Here is a 24,596-nt window from a genome sequence, read left to right as displayed (position 1 = left end):
ATGTATTCCCGTACCTAGCTTGTCTTGCCCTAGTGCTTAACCAAACACTTATCCACATAACATTCCATGTGGCATTCCTCAGGCCATCTGACCAGCCTGTCTGTTTGGGCCTCCTCTTGACTATTTACCACCCCACCAATGTTCATCTCCTTAGGTTTTTGAAGGGTGAGCAACTTATGAAGCTGGGGGGGAAAGGGATGAAAGGTGTTACTGACTGAACACTAACTGATGCACTGTCCTTGTTGTTAATTTCAGCATCACCACCTCATGGCTGCCACCAACATATCCAGAGTCCCCCCTCCACACCTGAGGGTCAAGGCTTGCAACTTGCAGCACATCATTTCAGCCAGCCAGTCACCAGCGCAGCGACAAACATTTAACATCGGCTAGTATCTCGGGGCACAGTGGAGAGGGCACTTCACATTCGCTGGAGGAGATGGCACGGACAGAGAGTGCCGATGGCGCCAGCAGCCGGAGGACTGCAGGGGACCAGTTACAAGCTGAGTCTGGCAGTGAGGATGTGCATCTGGAGATGTCACCAATGCTGCAGCTGCAGGACAAGCGGCAGGATGCGCGGGAGCATCTGGCAGGGTTGCATGAGGGTGTGCTTCAGTTAGTCTTTGTGGTGGATGAGTCCAGGCAGAGTGTCAGTGAAGGCATGAATCTCAGGACAGAGCTTCAGGCTTCCTCCACTGTGAGATTGGTGACTCTCATGGAGAGGGGCTTCGATCGGATGGAGACTCTTCTGATTGGGTTACGCTCTGACCTGCAAACCCTCACAACGGTAATGGCCACAGGTGGTCATTCACAATGTGTGAGATGTTCTGGGCACCAAATGTCACTGCTCGGTGTCCATGCATCTGCGGTGAGCAGGGAGGACCAATGTGACCTCACGTCGGCAGAGCAGCAGCGCATGTCATCGCTGCAAGCTCCTCTCAGGGCGCTCCGGATGAGGGCAGCAGCTCCTCCGCCCCTCTGCCAGTGACCGTTGCATCCATTGAGGGTGTGACAACTGGGGAGATGCCAATTCTGGAACTGGCCACTCCCTCCCAGGCTCCACAGGCCAGAGGACGCCCGGCAAGGCCATCGATGCCAACAGAACAACAGAGTCAGCAGGCTGTCTCACAGGCCACTCCAAGCGATGGAGCGGCACCGAGACGTAGCACCCACAAAGGAAAGCATAATGCGCGTTAGGCACTCCACGGGTATGTCACTGGTGATTTTGTGTTGGCCCTAGATTAGGGAAAAAAATACTAATATACGTCTGAGCAATGTTTGTGTTTTATTTTGGTGGGAATAAAGTCCACTGTTCTGACCATGTCTGAGGGTGTTTCCTTAGTCTTGCATTTGTATGTTTCACAGACGTATCATGAGTGTTTGAGTGGACATTGATGTTTCTGCACTAAGCCCCTAGTTACAGCTGATGAAATGGAAGATATGGCACCCAAGTGCCACGTGTGGAAGCGTCAGGCAGTGCTGGTCCTGCTGATCCATGTGTGTGGAGCTAGCTGAAGATTCGTTGGATTAAAGTGTCCCGGGTGTCTCTGCCTCCTTGATGTAGTAGCGGGTTGGCGTGCTGCCCCTCATCATTGCCCTGTGCTTCCTCATCCTCTGAGCCACTGCTGGATTCATCATGTGCAACCTCATTCAGTGAGCCAAGGTCTTCATCATCAACTGCATCCCCCCTTTCCAGCGCAAGATTGTGCAGAGCGCAGCATGCTACCACTATTACAGAGACACAATCTGGGGGGTACTGGAGTGCACCCCCTGAGCAGTCCAGGCAATGGAAGCTCATCTTGAGAAGACTGATGGTTGTCTCCACCACAGTCCTATTGTAGCACTCCTCACTTCTGTTCTTGGAAGGCGGAGAGGCATCATGAGCCACCTTCTGAGGGGATAGCCCTTGTCACCCAGCAGCCAACCATCCAGCCAGGCTGAAACACTGAAGAGCCCCGGCACCTGGGAGTGTCTGAGGATGTAGGCGTCATGAGAGCTGCCTGGGTACCTTGCACAGACTTGCAGAATCAGCATCCTGTGATCACACACTATCTGCACGTTCATGGAGTGGAAGCCCTACCTGTTCACAAAGGCACCAGGCTCACCCACTGGCGCCTTGATGGCCACATGTGTATAGTCTATTGCACCCTGGATGCGGGGAAAGCCAGCAATGGCTGCGAAGCTTCTGGCTCGCTGTGTCTGGCTTGCCTGGTCCCAACAGAAGTGGATGAAGGTCAATGCACGCCTGAACTGAGCGTCTGTTAGCTGCTTGACACATATGTGGACAGCTGATTGGGAGACACCGCAAAGATCACCCGAGCCCTGGAAGGAGCCAGAAGCTTAGAAGTGGTGGGCAACTGTGACCTTCAGAGCTGCTGGCATGGGGTGTCCACCCATACAGTTAGGGGAGATCTCAGGGCCAATCAACTGACAGATATAGTTGACTGTTTCCCTTGACAGATGGAGCCTCCTTCGGCACTGCACCTCAGTCATATTGAGGTAGCTGTTTTGCCGCCTGTAAACCCTGGCAGCAGGATAGTGGCGTCTTCTGTGGCCCCTTGCACCTTGGACAACCTCTTGGCCCTGCGCCCCTTGTGCCTGTGCCTGGCCTCCCAAAGGTGGCTCCCTTGGAGGCTGATTGTCCAGTCCTGGCCTCCTCCTTATTCTATCCCTCCCTTCTTCCTCAGAGGAGCTGCCTCCAGTGGAGATGTCAGAACCCATACCCAGGCTAAATGGAGGCCCCAGGAAAGCTGCAGGCCTGATAAAGATTGCCGTCTGCAGACTGCTGAGCTGAAGCTTCAAAGTACAGAGAAAGCTGTTGGAAATCAATCTGAACTGCTAACAATCACACAGACAAACACTTTCTGCATTAAATACGTCAGAGAAAACACAAACAACCTTTCATGTCCTTTCTGTGTATGAGGTTTGTTAAAAAAATCACTTACCCACCTGCACATTGGGCCCGTGCGCCGAACCAAAGTTTGCACGGGCCCCTCAAAATCGTCTTCAATTGCTGAGTTAAGGGCCTTAACAAGGCCTTTAATTAATAGCGGGCGCGCATCACGCTGCGTAGCGTGCCCATCGACCTAAATATCGCGATGCTGCGCGATGACGTTGGGTGCTCGCGTGATGTCAGCACGCGCCATTTTAAGCGCTGATGTACAGGCTCCGCCACCCACATGTCAGCCAGAAAATTCAGCCCATAGTGTGTGAAGGAGTCTATATTTCTGGATTTTTGTCTGTGTGTTTTTATAAGTTAGCACATGCGGGGGATAACTTTTGGTTGACTGGAGATTATTATATTTAAGACTTAGAATGTACCAAGAGTTGATATATGCAATCCTGTCTCAAGGCAGGGGGCCGAACCCTGTTGGGAGATATTAACAGGTCACACTGATTAGTTCAAGGGCAGAGCGAACAGCAGCCGATAGGTAGCAAGGAAAGAGGAGGGTCAGCTCCATGCAGCTGAAGTGCTGCTGTTAGCTCTTGCTGCCTCGGGAACAGCAGCATATGGTAATCAGTGGTTGCTCAGATGAATCTGAAGCTGGCGGAGGCAGCAGAAGATTGCTAGCTTTGTGTTGTTGGGGAGATTGGGGTTAAGAGAAGCCCAGGGCAGTTATCAACCCAGTGAAGCTGAAGTGAATAGCAGCCATTGGCTCCATGAAGCTGGCTGGAGCAAAGGAAAGCCTGTGAGCAGTGGATTTCTGCTCAGAGTAGCTAAAGAGCTGGAATCATGCTCGAAACTAGATACCGGGGTGCAGTCTTATGAATACAGTGGGGCGCAGTTTGGAAGAAGAGATTGGGCAACTGGAAGGTGAGCAGTTATTGGGGCAGTTTAAGTTGGAGCGGCCTTTGAGAGACATCAGGGGCTAGATCTTTGGATGAGAAGAGCTGAAATCCCTCAGGAGAAAGACAACATTTCAAATAATTTTTGTAACTCACTAATGTCAGGAACAAAGGAGCTTAGGAGCAGAAGTAGGCCATTGGGCCCCTCGAGCCTACTCCACCATTTAACTGTATCATGGCTGAACCTCTACCTCCATGCCATATTATCCCTATATCCCTTTTTGTTATTGGTACCTAGAAATCTATCGACATCTGCTTTGAACATATTCAATGACTGAGCCTCCACAGCTCTCTGGGTTGGAGAATTCCAAATTCCAAAAAACAATCCCCACCCTCTGACTGAAGAAAATCCTCTATTTCTTGGTCCTGAATGGCCTACCTTTTATTCTGAAACTGTATACCCTGGTTCTAGAACCCCCCCCACCACCCCCCCCACACACCTCAACCAGGGGAAACATCCTTCCTGCAGCTACCCTGTCGAGCCCTGTAAGAATTTTGTACACTTCAATGAGATCTCCTCTCATTCTCCTAAACTCTAGAGAATGCAGGCCCAGTGTTCTCAATCTCTCCACACAGAACAACCCCACCATCCCAGGGATTAGTCTGGTGAACCTCTATTGTACTCCCTCTATGACCAGCATATCCTTCCTTAGATAAGGAGAACAAAACTGCACACAATACTCCAGGTGCGGTCTTGCCAAGGCTCTGTACAACTGTAGCAAGGCTTCCTTATTCCTGTACTCAAATCCCCTTGCAATAAAGGCTAATATACCATTTGCCTTCCTAATTGCTTGTTTCACATGCATGTTAGCTTTCAGTGACTTATGAACAAGAGCACCCAGGTCCCTTTGGACCTTACCACTTCCCAATCACTACCCATTTAAGAAATACTCTGCATTTCTGTTTTTCCTACCAAAGTGGATAACTTCACATTTTTCCACATTATATTCTATCTGCCATGTTCTTTTCCATTCATTTATCCTGTCTAAATCTCCTTGAAGCCTCTTAGCATCTTCCTCACAACTCACATTCGCACCAAGTTTTGTGTCTTAAGCAACCTTGGAAATATTACATTTGGTCCCCACATCCAAATCATTGATATAGATTGGGGCCCAGGCAGTGATTCTTGTGGTACCCCACTAGTAACTACCTGCCAACCTGAGAATGATCCGTTTATCCCTACCCTGTTTTCTGTTCTTAAACTAACCCTCCATTGATGCCACTTTATTAGCCCCAATCTCATGTGCTCTAATTTTACTAATCTTGAGCATGGGATCTTATCGAAAGCCTTCCAGAAATCCAAATACACCACATCTACTGGTTCTCCCTTTTCTATCCTGCTAGTAAAATCCTCAAAAACTCCAACAGGTTTGTCAAACATAATTTCCCTTTCATTAATCCATGTTGACTCTGCCCAATCCTACCGTTATTTTCTGAATGCCCAGTTATCACATCCTTTATAATAGGTTCTAGTGCTTTCCCTTCTCCTGACTTCAGGCTAACAGGTCTGTAGTTCCTTGTTTTCTCTTTCCTTCCTTTCTTAAGTAATGGAGTTACATTTGCTCCCTTCCAATCTGCAGGTTACTGTTCCAGAATCTATAGGATTTTGAAAGATGATCACCAATTCATCCACGATCTCCATAGCCACCTCTTTCAACACTCAGGAATGCAGATCATTAGGCCTAGGGGATTTATCAACTTTCAGTTAATTTCTCCAGCACTACCTTTTACTAATATTAATTTATTTCATGTCCTCAATCTCACTGCCCCCTTGGCTCCCCAATATTTCAGGGAGGTTTTTTAATATCTTCCTACATGAAGACAGACACAAAGGGCTGAATCTTCCAGTTGGCCTGCGAAGGCTGGCCTGACAACGCTGATGTGTAAAATGGTTTGCGATGACGTCGGGCGTGCGTCCTGACACCACCCCGTGTCATCTCAACATTTCGCTCAGCGGGCGCATGCCAGAGGCGGCTGGATGCCCGCCGAAATGTCAAGGGCCTATCAACGCCATTAAGGGATTAATTAAAATACTTCGGAACGCTGCCCATGCAACTTTAAGGTGGATGAGCAGGCAAAGAGCACAAGCAACACTGTCACATGAGGGGACATGTTTAAATAAATTTTTACTTAATTTATTAAAATGCTTTATAATCTATTCAATCTCCCCAAGGCAGCTCCATGCCTCAGGGAGATTGCTGCGATCTTTCGTGTGCATGCGCGAAAGAGCTTAGGCCCCGACGCTCCCTCCTCCCCACTGCCCGCACAGGTAGCACTGAGTGCTACTGGCCGCACATGATACTGGGCAGGCCTTAATAGGTCCGTGCACATAAAATTGCAATGCGCAGCCAATCGCGGGTGGCGATCGGCTCCACGCCTGCCCTTGCCCATTCCCGCCCAGCCCGTCTGCCCGCCATGGGAAAAATTCTCCCCAAAGTATTTGTTTAGCTTTTCTGCCATTTCCTTATTACCCATTATTAATTATTAGTTATCCACCTGTAACGGGCCCACATTTGGCTTTATTTACCTTTTTCTTTTTACATATCTATAGACGTTTTTACAGTCAGTTTTTATGTTCCTTGCTAGTTTACGTTCGTATACTATTTTCTCGTTAACAATTTCTTGGTTCTCCTTTGCTAAATTTTATAATTCTGCCAATCTTCAGGCTTACTACATTTTTTGGCATTTTTATAAGCCTCTTCCTTCGGTCTAATTAAATCTTTAACTTCTCTTGTTAGCCATGGTTGGATCACTTTTCCTGCTGGGTTTTTGTGCCTTAAAGGAATGTAAATTTGTTGCAAACCATCTCTAATTCTTTTAATGCTATCCATTGCCTGTCCACTGTCATACTTTTTAATGTAATTCCCCAATATACCTCAACCAGCTTGCCCCTCATTCCTTCGTAGTTTCCTTTGTTTAGATTAAAGACCCTAGTTTCAGATTGAATTACATCACTTTCAAACTTCATGTAAAATTCCATCAGATTATGGTCACTCTTCCCTAAAGGCTCCTTTATAATGAGATTATTAATTAGCCTTTTTTCATTGCACAGTGCTAGGTCCAAAATAGTGTGTTCTCTTCTTGATTTCGCAGCATGCTGTTCTAGAAAACCATCCCATCTACATTTCAGGAATTCGTCCTCCTCAACCTTAGTGCTAATTAGGTTTACCCAGTCAATATGTAGATTGATGACCCCCATAATTACTTTATTACTCTTGTTATATGAACCTCTAATTTCCTGATTTATACCTTGTTCTACATTACCACTGTTTGGTTGTCTATAAACAATTCCTACCAATGTTTGTTGCCCCTTGTTGTTTTTTAGCTCCACCCAAACTTATGCTACATCCTGTTATTCCGATCTAAGATTCTCTTTCACTAATATACTGATCCCATCCTTTATTGATAGTGCTAACCCACCTTATTTTCCTTTTTGTCTATCCTTCCTAAATGCTGAAAACCCTTGAACTTTCAGTTCCCAACTTTGGTCACTCTGCAGCCATGTCCCTGTAATGGCAATTAGGTCATTTAAAAAAATTAATTCATGGGTTGTGGGCATCACTGGCTGGGCCAGCATTGATTGCCCATCCCTAATTGCCCTTGAGAAGGTGGTGCTGACCTGCCTTCTTGAACCGCTGCAGTCTATGTGGTGTAGGTAAACTACAGTGCTTTTAGGGAGGGAGCTCTTATTTGTGCCATCAATTCATCTACCTTGTTGCGGACATTGAGTGCATTCAGATACAGTGCCTTTAATTCTGTCTTATTATTTTCACAATCTCTAGTCTTAATTGTTGGTGCACTCTTATGTTTGTATGTTTTGCCCCTTCCTGCCACACTCGGACAACTATTTCCCTTATTGCTATCCTGCTCTCTTACCTTCTCTCTCTTTCATTTATCACATCTTCCCTCACTTCCACTATTTAGTTTAAAGCTGTCTCTGCTACCCTGGTTATATGACTCACCAGAACACTGGTCCCAGCACGGTTGAGGGGAAGACCGCCCTAATGGTACAGCTCAAACTTTCACCAATACTGATGCCAGTGCCCCAGGAATCGAAACCCTTTTCTCCCACACTAATCTTTGAGCCATGCATTTAACTCTTTAATCTTATTTACCCTAACCCCATTTGCTGGTGGCTCAGGTAATAATCCAGAGACTATCTTTGAGATTCAGCTTTTCAATTTAGCACCTAGCTGCTCTAATTCTCTAAGCAGAACCTCCTTCCTAGTCCTACCTATGTTGTTGGCACCTACATGGACCATGACCACTGGATCCTCCCCTCCCACTCCTCTTGAGCTCATGGCAGATATCCTGAACCCTAGCACCGGGCAGGCCCAACAGCCTTCTGGACTCCCGGTCTTGGTGTCTAGACCCCTATGTCTACTGTCCCCAACAATCACTACATTCCTATTAGCTCCCCACACTTGAATGGCTTCCTGTATCATGGTGCCATGGTCAGTTTGTTCATCCACCCTACAGTCCCTGCTCTCATTCATATAGGCTGCAAGCACCTTGAACCTATTGCATAACTGAAAGGATTGAGGCTGCTCCACTCCCTCCTTCTTGATCCCCTTACCTACCTCACTGATAGTTATGACCGCCTGTCCCTGACCACTGACCAAAATGGAAGACCCTATCCTAAGGGGTGTGACCACCTCCTGGAGCAAAGAGCCCAGGTAAAACTCCTCCTCACTAATGTGTGGCAGTATCCGCAGCTCAGCCTCCAGCTCAATGACTCTGAGCTGAAGCTCCTCAAACCGCAGACATTTACTGCAGACCTGTTTGCCCTGGATCACACTGGCATCCAGATCCTGCAGAAGCAACACATCACCTGCATTGCCACACTTGTTGTATCCTAATTAAGTAATTATTTTCTTAATTAATTTTGAATTAAATAAGTGCATCCTCTCACTATCACTGTCTGTACTAATTTAAACTTTAGTAATCTAATAAACGCTATCAGTTAAGAATAAAAGAAATAATGGATTCATTAGTGTCTTACTTCTCTGTTTCTAGTGTCTCTAAATTAATTATAAGGTAGGTACTTCAGAGTTATTAAAGGTTTAGTTTTTTTCTAAATTTCAGCTCTTTACAGACAGTCCCCCCACAGCGGTTACTCACCAACCAATCAACTTAGTTTTTCTGTGAGGTAATTGTTTCCAACTCCACGTGCACATCTTTCTGCAGGTCCACCTTTCTGTCACTGCATCTTCTGGCTCCCTCTGAGTGAGTGGGTCATTGAGAAAATCCGGGGGAACCTGTCTGGGTGGTGACTGCCATTTCATGTGCAATTGGTGCTGTGCTCGACCACAGTTTGCCTGTTAATTCATAATGCCCTCACGTTAAATCTAGATGTTAGAGTATAAGATGTATAGTGTTGACTCTTTGCTTTGCTGACTGTTGCATGGTAGAAGTTCTTCTGTTTGTTTAAAACTGTGGAATCTTGTGGCTTTGTTATCTTACTCAGCAGTTGGGATTTCAAATTTTTGACTACTTTAAAAAGAAGTTACTGGTCCCTAACCAGATCGTAATAAATTTGGGTGTCTCATCTAGGACCGTAAAAAATTTGGGGTCTCATCTTGGATTGTAACAAGTGCTTGGTGCAAATTCATCAGTTTGATATTAAAATTGCATTTGGCATGGTGACAACTAAGTTGCTCTTAGCATTGTTAATTAATCACAGTGGGATGCATTGGTGCTCAAGTAATAAATCACCAACTAAGTCAGTAATTAAAGGCAGAGGACACTAACATTTTGCACTACCTTTTCAAGGACTTAACATATGTTCAATTAAAGTACTTTTGAAGTAGGTTTTAATTCCCTTCACCATATGAAAAATGACTCACCAGCACTGTAAAACATGGGGCTGATTTTAATTTTAAGCAGTGAAAGGGAACAGGTGGGAGTGGAGCCCGTTGTACACTTAACTTGAGTACATTAACTTCAGTGGTCGATCAGTTGACCACCTGTTTATTTCCACTGCTGGAAGTTAAGAAAAGCCTACATTTGGCATTGCTGTATTGTATTGCCATTCACCAACACTGATGTTAATAACTAAGAGAATTTTTTGAATTGATAACAATGCATGATCTTTAGAATCTAGCTACATACTTAAGTTATGAAGGCACAGTAAGAGTGAGCACATAAGGACACATAAAACACATATATATTTATATGTATATGAGAGAGAGCAAGAGAGATGAAGGACTAGGTCTTATTATAATGCTGCTATAGGGCTTCAAATGCCAATTGGCAACCTACTACCACACTGGGGCAATGAAATATTGAATGGCTCAAAGGCAGAGTTAGCCGACCAGCAGAGGCAGTCCATGGGATGATGGATGTTTGGAGTGGGATGGCAGTGCTGCATTTGCATGTCCAAAGGATCTGCCATTTGAAATGGCCAGGTGCTGGCTGACTAGCAGCATCCTTCTTTCAGCATGCTGTCCACCAGGTTGGAAGCAGGAACATGGTGGTAGCCATAATCCCACAACTTTCATAGCCATGAAGGTATCCCCCTTGGAAACTAAAGCCTAACCAACAATTTATGAAAGCATTTTAAGTTTTCATCTCTCCACCTCCAATTTTTCATCCATTTTCTATTAGGAACATTAACACATTTTGAGCGTCCGCTCAAGTCTTCTGTAAGCGAATTCAACTATTATCCAATCAACATTCTGCATTAGGTACTACTAAAGATTCATTGTGAGCATTTCTTCTGCCTCTAGATCCTACCCTTCATCCCTTGCCCCAACTTTCTCTTTTCTCCTCCTTATCTTGATTCCAACCGTGCAGATGGTAAAGAAGGTTGAAGAATTTACATTTATCCAAGTGTTCAGTCACGCTGGCTAGAATTTTAATGGACCTTCAGAGTCAGGGTGAGAGATGGGAGGGCTGGAACGATGGTGATAAAAGGTGCCCAGAGGGAAGCCTGAAATCTTCCTGTCACGGCACATGTGGTGAAAGGCAGGAACGGCAGTGTCACCCACTGACAGGAGGTGGCTGTCCAATTAAGGTCCTTAACTGGTCCAATAACGGCCATTTCATGCCTCCACCTGTATTTTACCAACCTGACACACCCCCAACCCCTGGCCACTTGGTACATCATGGCAGCTTTCCTGTAGCTTCCTGGGCAGGTGGTGGAAGTGGAGCCTAGCCTTCCTATAATGATGTGCATTGGCCAATGGAGGCCCCCCACCCCACCATCAATGGCTGCACCCTCTCCTCCAAAACTGCTGCTGGAGGGTTCACAAGAACTCAAGAAGTAGGAGCAGAAGTAGGCCACATGGCCCACTGAGTCTGTTCCACCATTCAACATGATCATGGCTAATCTTGGGCTTCAACTCTACTTTCCCACCTGTTCTCCATATCCCTTAATTCCCTGAGAGACCAAAAACCTGTCTATCTCAGCCTTAAATATATTAAATTTATGGAGTATCCACAACCCTCTAGGGTAGGGAATTCCAAAGATGCATAACACTTTGAATAAAGTATTTTCTCCTCTTCTCAGTGTCAATGATCGGACCCTTATCCTCAGGCTGTGCCCCATGGTTTAGATTCCTCAGCCAGAAGGAACAATTACTCAACATCCACCTATCAAGCCCCTTCAGAATTTTGTAGGTTTCAATGAGATTACCTCTCATTCTTCTAAACTCCTGAAAATATAAGCCCAATTTGCTCAGTCTCTCACCTTAGGTCAAACCCTCCTCCCAGAGACCAATTAGTGAACCTTTGCTGTACCACCTCCAATGCAAGTGTATCCTTTCTTAAATGTGGAGACCAAAATCACACACAGTATTCCAGATGCAGTCTCATCAAAACGCTGTACAACTGTAGCAAGACTTCTTTATTCCTGTGCTCCAATCTCCTTGCAATAAGAGCCAACATGCCATTTGCCTTCCTAGTTGCTTGCTGCACCTGCATTCTAGCTTTCTGTGGTTCTTCTATTAGCACACCCAAGTCTCTTTGAACATCAACACTTACAAGTTTCACACCTTTTAAAAAATCTTCTGTTTTTCTATTCTTACGACCAAAGCGAATCACTTCACACTTCATTACGTTGCACCATAGCCGTGGCCTGCCTACCTGGCCCCAGCAAATTAAAAATATTCTCTCCAGCCGTTCCAGGTCACCTCAGCACAAGTGCAAATTCACCTTCTTGCTGCAGCCTCAGAAGCAGCTGTCTCTATTGGTGCCACTGCTGAGGCTGCGGAACTGTCAGCCCCCTGATTGGGCTGGCAGCTCGGAGAGACAGGCCGTCATCCCAAATGGGATGGCAGTCCCGGCGGCAGCTTCTTAATTGGCTGCAGCCGGTAAAATCTCCCCTGTGGTCCCGCTGTTTGGCCACACAAGCTTGGGTCCTACATTTGGCCATGGCAGCAGGACACATGGTGTGTCGGTAAAATTCTAGCCTCTGTCACTGATGATAAATTCCAGTGACTTCTTCATAATTCCCTACAATTGATGTCTAGTTGACAGTTTACCTGCTGCTTCAATCTCTTCCTTAATCAATAATGGATGACATTTGTCATTTTCTAACCCAGACACAATTCCCAAATCTAGAAAAGTTTAGAACATCATGACTACTGCATCAATAATTTTCTGACCTATTTCTTTCAATATCCTTGAGTAGAAAAACATCACTCCTGGAGAGGAGTCCCATCATTTCCTTCCTTACTTTTTTAAAACTGTTTTCTTATTCGCTCATGGAATGTGGGTTCCACTGGCTAGGCCAGCATTTATTGCTCATCTTTAATTGCCTTTTGAGAAGGTGGTGGTGAGCTGCCTTTTTTGAGTCCCTACCGTCCTTGTGTACAATGCTGTTAGGGATGGAGTTCCAGGATATTGACCCAGCAACAGTGACGGAACAATGAAGTTGTTCCAAGTAAGGGCGATGTACAACTTGGAGGGGAATTTACAGGTAGTGGTATTCCCATGTGCCCTCTGCTCTTGTTCTACTAGGTGGTAGAAGTCACAGTTAAAGGATCCTTGGTGAGTTCCTGAAGTGCATCCTGTATATGGTACAAGATGCTACCACTGTGCATTGGTTGTGGAGAGAACAAATGTTTAGGGTGGTGGATGGGGTGCCAAGCAAGTGGGCTGCTTGTCCTGAATGAATTTCTTGAGTGTTGAGTGTTGCTAAAGCTGCACCCATTGAGGCAAGCGGGGAATATTCCATCAATATCCCATAAGCGATCTACTCTGTAGATTCTAGAAAGGCTCTAAGGAGTCAGGAGGTGGGTTACTCACCTCAGAATAACCTGATCTTGTCACCACAGTATTTATATGGCTGGTCCAGTTAAGGTTATGGTCAATGGTAACCCCCAGGATGTTGATGATGTGAGATTCAGTGAAGTTAATCCTGTTGAATGTCAAGAGTAAATGGTTAGATTGTCTCTTATTGGTGATGGTAATTGCCTGACACTTGTGTGTTGTGAATGTTACTTGCTACTTATTAGCCCAAGTCTGAATAATGTCTAGATATTGCTTTATTTGGGTGTGGACTGCTTTATTATCTTAGTAGTCATGAATAGGACTGAACACTGTGCAATCATCGGTGTATGTCCCCACTTCTGACCTTATGATTATTATTATTATGATCATTGGTGAACCTGCTGAAGATGGTTGGGCCTAGGACACTGCCCTGAGGAACGCCTGCAGTGATGTCCTGGAGCTGAGATGATTGGCCTGCAACAACCACAACCATCTTCCTTTGTGTTAGGTATGATGCCAACTAGTGGCAAGTTTTCTCCTGATTTCTACTGACTTCAGTTTCACAAGGGCTCCTTAATGCTACACTCAGTTAAATGCTGCATTGAGGTCAAGCACAGTCACTCTCACTGCACCTCTGGAATTCAGCTCTTTTGTCCATTTTTAACCAAGGCTGTAATGAGGTGTGGAATCAAGTGATCCTGGCTTACAGTAAATCTAATATGTTCCTCCCTATTGCTTATTTTTAGGCTCCCATGTTCCACTTATATCATGTATTCCCCCTCCAGGTGAAAACAATGCAAAGTACTCATTCAAGAACTCAGCTATTTCCTTACTGAGCATTAAATGCTTAACTCTGTTTGTCTTTAATGGGTCCACATTTCCTTTTCCATTCTTCTTTTAATGTAAGGATGTATAGTGCAGCTTTTCTGATGTGCTAGCTTGCAATATGTGAAACAGCTGGATACAGTTGTGTAACTTACTGAACTTCTACTGAACTTATTGAAGTTCTACTATTGTGGGCTCATAGAACCATTGCAATGTGTTGTTATACCTGTTCCTTTGTTTTACTAAAAGGCTGTTTCCTCAAAAAAATCACATGTTTTAATTGAACCAGAGTAGACAGAACATAGGTGTATCCTGACAAGAGTACTCATAGATGTGAACTAGAGACACCCAGAATATGCAGTACCTGTAGTAGTTTAAGAAGGTAGGTCATAGGTTTGTTTTCTGGTCTAATCTGATGGCTTGGATTTCCATCTTGTACTGAATAATAGGAATGTTGTATCACTGAACAACAACTTGGATGGAATTTAGGTCCAATGAGGTGCTTCCCCTCACTGGTTGGAAAGCCAGTGGGTTCCCTGCGTTTCTTATGCCTAGGACACTTGAAGCAAAATTTAAGTGCAATCAGGCACTTAGCTGGTCAGCATTATTAGGCCTCCCACATGATCAAGTTCCCAAGAGGACAGAAATCCTGCCCCCGAGAGCTGCCAATCAGAAGCTAGAAGCTCTGCAATGCCCGCTGCAAAACCAGGAGAGGTGGCTGCATCCAGTAATGCTCCAAGGCCTTCACCAGGGATCATCTCTGGATCCCTGGAGACAGGTGAGTTGGGCAGGATAGTGGTCATGGGGAGGAGGCTGCCAACAAGGGAGGTGGAGTTGGGGGGGGCAGTGGTGGTCAGATGCAAGGACAGGGGCTTGGCTTTCAGCAATCTGCCCCACCCCCACCATTCCCCATGATGGACCGCTGCCATGAAGCCACAGGCAAACCCAATAGGGTTTGTGGGGTGGCCTTTGGAAGCCACAGGAGATCCAGCAAGCCCCATTAAGTCCCTGAGCCGCTATTAAATTCTGGTGGGTTCAGGCTTTAAACGGCTCACTAATGAGCCTAACCAACATCCTGCCACCACTGGGCAGGATTCCCATGTCGGGGCCTTCCTGCCCCCACTATATCGAGGAAAGTTTTCCTGATGTAGGAATCAGAAGCGGGTACTTCCATCCTATTCTCCTGGCCCCACAACCATCATGCCCGGTCTGGTGGGCTCCATTAAATCCTGGCCCTATCTATCTGTTGAAATTTGCGCCAAATGGGAAGACTTTACTTCCACTTTAACCCGTTACTGATTTTCCACCCTGTAACTAGGTTGGACCAATTTGAGTTTAATAAATAATTTCAGTTATAAATGATCAAAAATTGAATGTAGCCCAACTACAGAATTTATTAGTGATTATACTATCTTGCTTATTAAGAGTAGCCACAGGTAATTATGGAATATACCCCTTAATTAGTTTTAAAAGAAAATTAAGGTCAAGACACTGAAATAATTTAATGCATTATCAAGTTGAAAGTTGTACACAATGATTCTTGCACACAAAAGCCCTGATAATATATAAGAAGGAAAAAACTACAGATTGAGATGTATGCACCAGTGGTGGTTGTTTTTATTTCCTTATATACCTTAAATAATATTTGAAGAGGATGAGTAGAAAACTCTGCCAATACCTATATTTGCTAAGAGTTTAACCACTACATAAATAATTTGCTTGGTGTGACCTAACTTATACATCTCATTACTTTGATCTACTGTTCATTTTGGAGAAAGACCCCACAAAGAATTACCATTATCACAGGTAATCAGCACTGAATGATCTAATCCACTGGGAATGAAAATCCATGTCAAAATGTCCTCATCAATTAACCTCCTGATCGTGCAATGAATCTAAATTGTCCTGGTTTTATCTCACTGCATAAGATGACTAAGACAGACAATGGAAGTAACATTTCTCTGTTCATGATTCTTAGTGAGAAAGTAGACATCATGAGGGTAATTTTCACCATCACCATTTGGGTGTTAAGCTGGAAGAGGGGATGACCCCTTACAGTCTACCTCATTGTCATTTTTCAATTGAGCCAACTCGGCCATCAGGGTCTGCCAGTTAACCATCCAGGCAAAGAAGGTGAAAATACCCCCAAGGAAAAGTGAATGTTGGGAATGCATCATTTAACCAAATGCGGCATTGGGGATCCCTTGTGAAATTGAAGTTAATCATTTATGTTTATCGCTGCTCTGAACATTCATAAATCACAAGATAGGTGTTGAAACAGAAATTACCAGTAAAGAATAAACCTAGCTTAACTTAACTCCAAAAACATGCTTGGATTAATGAGGATAATAAAAGCAAAGAGTTGTGATTAGTGAGAAAGCATGAAAACCAAGCAGCCCAACCTAGTTACATACCTCCTGATCAAGAACTGATCCTCAGATACTGTTACCCCAACACATTGGGATCTTGACTCCTTGCTCTGAACCAAGTGCCTGGGCTAAAAGTGCTGCAAACCATGAATTCCTGATGTCTTCTCTGCTCCTGGACCACATTCTTCTACTTCTATACTTCCAGAAGTGTGTGATGTACCAACAACTCGTAGCATTCACTATTCATTACTACACTGTGATGTTTACCAGTATTTGAGCCTCCTCTTTTGATTAAAATCGAATTTGCACTGTTGCTATTCAGCATATGACATACATTGGAGCCTGAAGCTATTTTGATAGCCTAGTAGTTGAAGGCCTTTATAGCTGAGTGTAAGTATTATTTCTGTGGGGCTCTGACTTACCTGCATACTGGCTGATTGATCTCCGGTTGCCCGATGTTCACCAGCTGGAATCAGTGAGCAGCCTCCACACGCCCATTTTGAGTGGCCAGCTCTTTGCACTGTTTCTGAATCCCAGAGATTAAAATGGGCCAGGTCTCTCAAAGCACATCCCAGAAAGCAGAACCATGGGTTCTGTCAGTTGACCAGCCAGGTTGAAGATGTCTACAGACATGTTCAAGTCTCCTTACATTGACCCTGTATAAATGGTGACTATCTTTTTGGAACGCACCTCAGCAGTCTTTCATGCTCATTGAAATTCTCAATCCTTAGTTCTTGAGAAATGCAAAAAGAGAGGGATGTTCACCAGGATACCCATGGGGCTCTACTGACACAATGCACTGTTTATTCCTTTGAAAGTCTGAATTGCTTTTGTAACAAAAACTAAAATACTTAGCATACAAGCAGTCAAGTCAAAGGGTTAACATGGAGCTACTTGGACAACTTACAAGCAGATTTCCCTTTAAGAAAAAGGACCTGACATAGCTAAACAGGCTTCTTGCCAGTGCCCATTTTGTATGAGCTCTGTGCGTCTGCAGAGAAGTTTAATTGCTGTAAACATTATGGAGACACTAAACAATTCACATGTTTTTGAGGGCTCTTAATGAGACTTGAGCGCATATATTGCTGAAGCTCTGATTGCCACTGGTGCTTTCACAGTGATTTATAGCTCAGTGACAAAAATGAAGTACATTGTCTCACTTTGATTTAGTGGCTGATCCTTTAAACCTAATCAGAGTATTTGAGCAGTTTTCAAAAAATTGATTACAGTTCAGATTCATAGGCATCTCCATTCCTTTCCACCTCCATCGCTAAGGCCTCCAGCTCTGGATCTGAGAACCTGTCACTCTCCGTCTGACCCGTTGGTCCATTTGCAGCCTCTTCCCTTCTGGCAAATCTTTCTGAGACTGTTCCAGCTGCTGCAGTAGCCTGAGTGAACTTCCTCTTTAAAGGGTGCAGGCTGCCTTTAAGAAGTGCAGGTTAGCTATACATTGTGGTAGCTACATTTGCTGCTGGGCCCCCTGCTTAGCACGCAGCCAGTTGGCAGCATGCTCTGCATTGGATTGCATGCTGCAATCCTATTGATGAGCAGGCAGCACAAAGTTTGCATGTTGCCTCCCTCAACTTGACCAGGCACAGGGTGACCATGCATCATGACCCCTGCACCTGAAAACAGGCTTTATTGAATTATTGAATTATTGCTACTTGAAGGCTAAAACAGGAAGGACAAATTAGATTAAAATCATTTACAGAAAACAAAATAAAGAGAGGGAAATAATGATGGAATTATAAGACGGATAAAAGGGACAGAAAGAGATAAATATTTTTTATCGTCTCCAACACTAATTAATGTCTGAAGGAATAAAGCTCCACACTTATAAAATTTAATTTAATTGCCGGAGAGGTAGCTCGGCAATAATTCTGACGTATTACATCATTAAAAATTCACTCCCTCCTGAATGCACCAGTCCTAACTTTTTCTGTTGTTTTCATAGATAACTAATGGGTAAATGTGCAACTTCATGCCCTTATATGGATTTTAAAGCAGACTCTATCAGTGAGGTACCCTGTGCAGCATGGCATATGGAGGAGCAGGATAAATTTGACAGCAAATTCTGAATTTTTGCCCTACTGAGTACTATTTAAAAGTTATTTGCAAGAGCTAGCTGCACACCTGTGTGATGTTACTCAATTATATCTGCCTGGTTTATGCCGATTTTGAGAGTGGGACTTTCTGCAGCATTAGCATATTCAAAGACTTGTTTCCTGTTTCAGGCAGGTGCCCTGGATAATTTGAAATTTCTAAATTGGCAACTGATGTGCTTCCAGGTAGAAATTGAACAAGAGACATTATGAATGGAATCTGGTCCAACAATGTTTTCTTTGTATATGTCAACAAGGTTCCTCATGAACTACAAAAAATTAGTCTTATCAAGCTCTTCATTAATTGTAAATGGCTGAGATTGTATTCTCATTCAAATCCTACTGGTACCTTTTGGTAAGAAAGGATATTTTTAATGGACCAGCAAAACTCTGAAAAATCTCACCAGTACATTAGTTCAAAATCCAGTTCAGGACCCTCCTGCCCTGGATAAAGAATCAGAAATAAGTACATGCTGGTTTAAAGTGTAACAATTCGGTATTCTAAAATCCATAGCATATCATTTGTAGAGGTCAGAATCAGTGTCCTATTGGATTCTAGTATTAAATAACTAAAATCAATAAGCAGCTTCCATTTCTTTTTGATGGACAACTGCTACCAAACTGAATCTGAAATGAGAAACATTTTTGTTTTCAGTGGCAAATGTCAAGAGACTTGTTATGCAGATTTGATATCAGGTTTTGAAACATTGCCTAGGCAGCTTGAAACACTTTTTATTTAATTAAATTGCAACCTGCACACAGTATATAGCATTTTGAATAGCCTGTATTGTAGTGAACAAAGAACTGCGCTCCATATCTTCTTCAATATATACACACAGCCAGACCAAGCCCCATTAAACTGTTTCGCTTGCTTTGCTAAAAGAAATTGGCAAAGCTTCAAGCACATCTATCTTTAAAGCAAATTTCTGTCATTAAGTTTTTCTTTTTCACTACATTCTAATCCTATCCCTAAATGAAATCATTAGAAAGGGAAGTATTTTACAGACTTGATTGCCCTATTGAACGGTAATTTGACTTAGCTAAGAATAAATAACTTACTGCACAGCACTGCTCCAGTAATCATCAGCTCTGGTTTCATCAAAAAAATACAAGCTGATCAATATGCATAAGGGTCCTTCTAATCAATCATATCTCTCCGTGATAAAGAATTACACATTGCAGTAACATTTGTAGGAAATTCCTGCTACAGAACCAAGACTTATTTTCTCTGGATAACAATTTTGTTAATGAAGAGATGACTTTCGTTTGTCTGAAGTTACCTAACTACGACATGGACACTGCACACATTAAGCTGGAGCGTCTAATCAAAGCTTGGGAGCTGTTTGTTACTGAGAACACTGCACAAACAGGATTTCCGCCATCATATAAGATCTATGGTAAAATTTTCATGTGGACGTATGAATGTAATACTGTAATATTGTAGAGGCCAGAGTAAAAAAAGCAATAAGCTTATAACATTGCCCATTACTGCAGTCTGGGACTGATCCTCACACTATTGTGAGAGAAGAACAGAGCTAAAGCACTGAAGTTGTGCTTTTGTGAGACAGGGAACTAGCTAGACTGCTTGGGGACCACCTTAGCCTCAGAGGATGCAGCTTCCCCACTCCAAACACCAACTGCTCTGCTCTTCCCCGGACATGCTCCACCACATTCTCCCAACAGAAGATTGCAGCAGTCTTGCAAAGGTAAATCATTTTTCTACATTCTTTTCTTTTTTTCTCTCCTGGAACTTTTATCCATTTGGTGGTGGTCTGGGGAAAACCACAATGCCAAGCTCCTTGGCCGGCTGCCCAGCCATTAAGGAATCCAGAAAATGAGGCAGGGGGCCAGGAACATCCCAACATATCTCATAGGTATGCGTCCATAGAGTCTGCATCTACAACAAACCCAAAACCTCCAAGTAATCCCCAGAAATTCCAACTATTAATGGAGTAGAAATCATGGCAAACCAGGCTTCTTCCTCTTGACCTTTTCACCCTATGAACTGATGACTCTCCAGGGGAAAGGGTCAGGAACCATCTAACCTCATATTTTAAATATGGCACACGATGTTCTGTTTTAATGTATAACTCTTTCAGACAATTGACAGGGAACAGTAAAGGCACTGTATATTTGGCCAGCATGAAAACCGAATCAAATATGCTCCAAAAATGGGTGGCCATTGCTAACAGGAAAATACCTGGAAAAATCAGGAAAAAATCATCAGGCATTCACTAAAATAGCCAATTATCTTCTTGATTCATTTCAAGGGTGTTTGATTAAAAGCTGACAGAAGTTATAATAACACTTGACAGCCCATTGGTCAATCCGAATTGGAACACTTAGTGATTTTAACCATTTTGTCTTTAAAGAAAAGCATAATTTATTCCAGAGAGATCAGAGAAGAACATAAAATGAGTCCCCAGAATTCAAAATGGCAAGTTAAGAGGCTAGGTTAATATGAGTATATGAACAAGGACAGACAGGAAAAGAACCTTTGGTCTATCCAGCTTGTCCTGCAAAATTGTGATACCGTGTGCATCACAATATGTACATTCCCTAACCTACCTAAAACTAGATTTTCTCTTAAGATAGGCACAAAATTGAGAAAATTCCTCCCCATTCACTGGTTGAAATTAGTCCAAAGATCACTCTGGTTTCGATAATGCTAGTTTCTACCCTTAATACAAGTGAGTCACATCCAGTCAGCTGCAAGTTCAGTCACATCTGAAGAAATTTAATGATTGGATTCCAATCAATGAGCTGACAACCTGATTCAGCAGTACACTATTCTCTGGGAAAAGGGTCACCTCCTGACATCTAATGTAGATCTGGCCTCAAACAACTTAAAATTGTTTCTCTTCTCTGCTCCTCTCACCTACTCTAATCTATCACTTTCTGAACTTGCCACATTCCATTCTCTCAGGCCAACCCTGACTTTGTCATCAAACTCGCTGAAAAGGGTGGTGCTGTTGTTGTCTGGCGCACTGAACTCTACCTCACAGAGGCTGAGCGTCAACTCGCAGACACTTCCTCCTACCTCCTCCTGGACCATAACCCCACCACTGAACATCAAGCCATAGTTTCCAGAACTGTCACTGATCTCATCTCCTCTGGAGACCTTCCCTCCACAGCTTCCAACCTCATAATCTCCCAACCTCAGACAGTCCGCTTCTACATCCTACCCAAAATCCACAAACAGGACTGTCCCCGCAGACCGATTGTGTCAGCCTGTTCCTGCCCCACGGAACTCATTTCTTGCTATCTTGACTCCATTCTCTCTCCCCTTGTCCAGTCTCTTCCCACCTACATCCATGATTCCTCTCACGCCCGACGTCATATCAACAATTTCCACTTCCCTGGCCCCAACCACCTCCTCTTCACCATGGACATCCAATCCCTCTACACCTCCATCCCCCACCGGGATGGCCTGAGGGTTCTTTGCTTCTTCCTCGAACAGACGCCCGAACAATCCCCATCCACCACTACTCTCCTCCGTCTGGCTGAACTTGTTCTCTCACTGAACAATTTTTCCCTTAACTCACCACACTTCCTCCAAATAAAAGGTGTGGCTATGGGTACTCACATGGGCCCCAGTTATGCCTGTCTCATGTGGAACATTCCTTGTTCCAGTCCAACTCAGGCCCCCTCCCACAACTCTTTCTCCAGCACATCGATGACTGCTTTGGTGCCGCTTCATGCTCTCGTCTGGATCTGGAAAAATTTATTAATTTTGCTTCCAATTTCCACCCCTCCATCATTTTCATGTGGTCCATCACTGACACTTCCCTTCCCTTCCTTGACCTCAGTGTCAATTTCTGGTGATAGACTGTCCACCAATATCCATTACAAGCCTACCGACTCCCACAGCTACCTCAACTACTGCTCCTTACACCCCGTTTCCTGTAAGGACTCCATCCTATTCTCTCAGTTCCTTCGCTTCCGTCGCATCTGTTCTGATGATGCCACTTTTCAAATCAGTTCCTCTAACATGTCTTCCTTCTTCCTTAACCGAGGTTTTCCACCCACAGTGGTTGACAGGGCCCTCAACTATGTCTGGCCCATCTCCCGCGCATCTGCACTCACACCTTCTTCTCCATCCTAGAACCATGATAGGGTCCCCCTTGTCCTCACTTATCACCCCACCAGCATCTGCATTTAAAGGATCATCCTTCGCCATTTCCGCCAACTCCAGTGTGATGCCACCACCAAACACATCTTCCCTTCACCCCGCAGTGGCATTCTGCAGGGATCGTTCCCTCCAGGACACCCTGGTCCACTCCTCCATCACCCCCTACACCTCTACCTCCTCCCACTGCACCTTCGCATGCAACCGCAGAAGGTGCAACACCTCCCCCTTGACTTCCCCTCTCCTCACCGTCCAAGTGCCCAAACACTCCTTTCAAGTGAAGCAGCACTTCACTTGCACTTCCCTCAATTTATTGTACTGTATTTGCTGCTCCCAATGCAGTCTTCTCTACATTGGAGAGACCAAACGCAGACTGGGTGACCACTTTGCGGAACACCTTCAGTCTGTCCGCAAGCATGACCCAGACCTCCCTGTCGCTTGCCATTTCAACACACCATCCTGCTCTTATGCCCACATGTCCATCCTTGGCTTGCTGCAATGTTCCGGTGAAGCTCAACACAAACTGGAGGAACAGCACCTCATCTTCCGACTAGGCACTTTGCAGCCTTCCGGACTTAATATTGAGTTCAACAACTTTAGATCATGAACTCTCTCTTCCATCCCCACCCTTTTTCTGATCCCCCTTTTTCCAATAATTTATAATTTAAAAATAATAGCTTTCTTCTCCCAACTATTTTAAAATTTATTTCAATCTATTGTTTTATCTCCACCTTTTAGACCGTTTCGATCGCTTCCCCCCACCCCACCCCCACTAGGGCCATCTGCCACTAGCTTGTCCTGCTTGCTTCCCTTAATGTCCCCATTAGCACATTCCTTAGATAATATCACCACCGTCAACACCCCTTATTCCTTTTGTCCATGACATCTTTGGCAAACTCTTTTTTGCCTCCACCTATCACTGGCCCCCTATCCAGCTCCACCTGTCCCACCCCCCACTACCAGCTTATATTTCACCTAATTTCTCCATTTCCTTAGTGTTGATGAAGAGTCATTCGGACTCGAAACGTCAACCGTATTCTTCTTTACAGATGCTGTCAGACCTGCAGAGTTTTTCCAGGTATTTTTGTTTTTGTTTAAAATTGTTGCCCTGGTCTTCCCTATACTTTCTAATTGGAACAAACAGGCTACATAAACACAATCTTTCCTGTTTGGAAAGTTCCAAATTGCATTACATTGGGCAGAAGTCCCCCTTGAATGGACATGTCTAAACAGCACACTTCTGTGGAATTTCACACCTCCTTTTGTCAAGGATTACTCCAAAACACAGACTCTCTGACTCCGGGTTTGCCGTATAGCAAAGGAGGGCTATCGAGCCTGAGTATCCATAATGAACTGTCTACCTTCTATTGTATGTCAACGGCTTTTGACTATGTAACTTAAACTCCTTCTTCACTATGGAATACCATAATTTGCCATTCATCATGTGATTAAATCTGCCCTCTGATTTTGAAATCCTTTTATACAAAACTGAGGGAGACAAGACATTCTGCAGAACACCAGCAACATCATTGTAACTGCAAAGGAAGGCTTTGTCATCTGTCCTTTCAAGACCAGGCTTAAAGGCTGACTTAAAGTCAATTAAAAGCCTTCTCTAACCTGTTTTGAACGGCTCCAAGTTTGCCTGTAGGAAATTGGACCTTCGGTTACACCAGCCATCAGGGCCTGTCTACATGACCTGCTGAGTAGTCTTTGCTTCAAAAGCATTCTGCAGTTAATCTGGGTTTGACCCCAGCCATCTGAACTTGCCTGAACTTCAGTTCCACAGTGGGAAAAGTTCCCTCTATCAGTGTGCTCTCAAAGACATGTGAACTACTAGCTATTCTGTTTGGCTTTGATATTTATAAATGTGTGCTACTGTATTTAATTGTACCTTTCTTCGGTGTGTGTTGTGTGATTAATGTAGTGATAGATCTTTCTGGGGTGAGTGTGTGAATAAATAATACTTGTTGTTTACATCCATGAAAGTTTGCTACGATTACTTTTTAATTGACTGCACACAAATGTAGGGTTTGGGGACATACATCAGTCTTACCAAAAATAAATTACACTGATTACGGAAAGAAAGGAAGTGCAATTGGAAGTTTCAGTCTAACT

This window comes from Carcharodon carcharias, chromosome 20 (genome assembly GCF_017639515.1).
Source record: "Carcharodon carcharias isolate sCarCar2 chromosome 20, sCarCar2.pri, whole genome shotgun sequence".
NCBI classification, from domain to species: Eukaryota; Metazoa; Chordata; class Chondrichthyes; order Lamniformes; family Lamnidae; genus Carcharodon; species Carcharodon carcharias.
The sequence above is the reverse complement of the archived record's forward strand: the minus strand, read 5'-3'. Positions refer to the sequence as shown.